This window comes from Nestor notabilis, unplaced genomic scaffold, assembly GCF_000696875.1.
Source record: "Nestor notabilis isolate BGI_N333 unplaced genomic scaffold, ASM69687v1 scaffold7474, whole genome shotgun sequence".
NCBI classification, from domain to species: Eukaryota; Metazoa; Chordata; class Aves; order Psittaciformes; family Psittacidae; genus Nestor; species Nestor notabilis.
Window position 1 is genome coordinate 45 of NW_009924173.1, and position 1,995 is coordinate 2,039.

Below are 1,995 nucleotides of genomic sequence, written 5' to 3' on the forward strand. Positions count from 1 at the left end.
ATCGGGCCCGGGGGCAGGAGGGAGAGGAACTCCCAGAACGATGGCAGGAGAGCAATACGCGCAGCGTGAGAAAATCAGCGAAGAGAAAGCGGTGAACTAAGACCATAGGTGTCTCGGCAGACAGAGCAATAGAGACCACAGGAGAAGCCATCTTCCGCAACGGCGCCTCCTCTGGGGAATTCAAAGTAACAGCAGTTAAATGCTGCAAACAGAGCGGTTAAGCTTAAAAGCAGTTTAAAGCCCCCGCCTTCCACTCAAACCCGACGTAAAACAAAACTAACTCGTTTTCAAACCGAAAGGATGAAGGCGGTTAGTCGTAGTTTCCGTGATAATTCCGTTTCTGGCTAGTGCTCTTGTTCTTGGAAAGTTCAGCAGAGAGGCCAAGGATTACTTAACTACGCAGCCAAAGCTGAACGGGGAAGGGGACATGAAACACCCTTGTTGTAGGGTGGGAATGTGTACGCTTCAGCATACCAGAGTACCAGAAATTGCCGTATGTCAACAACTCGCCCTCCTCAGCCAGTGCCACAGTTAAAAGCCTGGGCCACTTCTGCATCCCACCCCCATAGCCTGGATGTGCATTACAGTCAATGGAGCAGGCCCTGTACACAGATCTCTGATGATGATGACTATTACATAAGCTGGTTTTTAATTCAAAAAAATTAATTGTTTTGCTGCTATTGTAGTTCTTCAGCTAACCAAAAAAGAACCCCAAAACAAACCCAACCCTGAAGGAAGGCACTATAGCAAAGTCTCATCACTTGCCAAATAGCCTGTATGAAAAGGGAAGAGACCAAAGAGTCAGAGCAAAAACAATGAGCTGCTTAGGGAAGAATCTTCTAATGAGTGCATGAACTTTAGTATAATGAGCAATGATGAAAAATGCAAAACATTAGGAACTCACCATTACACGTAAGAGTTGAAAACACAAATGTCTCTACAAAGAGTGACAATAGAACATTTTGTAACTGTCTGCTTTTGGATATGAATGGCCACAAAATGATTGCTTAAGGGACTGTACAATTCACACCATTGATGGTGCAACTGAATTACAAATAGGATGAAAGGAATCTGCTCTCACACCTTCAAGTAACGCCAACATGCACAACCTTCACGGGAATAAGGCTATTTCTAACTGCACCAGCTTCATATCAGAGAACTGCATGGCAGCACCTCTGTTACTTGAGTAATGGGTTCATACTCAGGTGAGTGAAAGATGCAAACGGAAGAGAGAAAATTCAGAGTCCTGGTGAGTAAAATGTGTGAAGAGTGTGGGAAGGCTAAATAACTGCACCATGAGTGAGTGGCACCTAAATAAAATGTGCCTTACTGCTTTAAACTGTTCAATGTGCCCAGGAGCAGTAGGAAGACTTACAATGCATTATCAATAAACCGTGTGAAGAACAACAAAGTATGAATATCAACATTAGTAAAGCAGGTGGTCTTGGGAATGTCTGAAGTGGCAGCTCATTGTTACATGGCACACTGAGCTTTAGAGCAACCTCAGGAACTGTATTTTAACCTAGCAATTTAGTTAGCAATAAGCAGCTCAATTTCTTTCCATGAAGAATAGTAAGAAATTAGTTCATTAACTTACTTTCCCACAAGAAAGTACTGTTGGTACTGAAGGTCTATTTTTGGAACTAAAGCCAGCTGCAGGTCAAATTAAAATAGAATGATTAGCAGTATTCTTTATATGAAGTTATTAGCAATATTGTATAGTGCTGTGTAATTAAGATCTTAAGACCTACCCAGGAAACCAGTCCATTGATTGTTTTCAAATGAAGGCTGTACATTTTTCCTGCAGATGTGCTACTGCTGAAATAACTCATGACAAATTTGCGTTCTGCAAATGATTAAAACAGGTGACCAAAGACCTATCAGGCTACTATGGCCTAAACAACAAGACATGGGAATCAAATGAACTGTTCCTTGAGTAAAGCAGCTTAAGCAAAGCTACATTTAGAACAATGCCACAGCAGATCCAAGATCCTG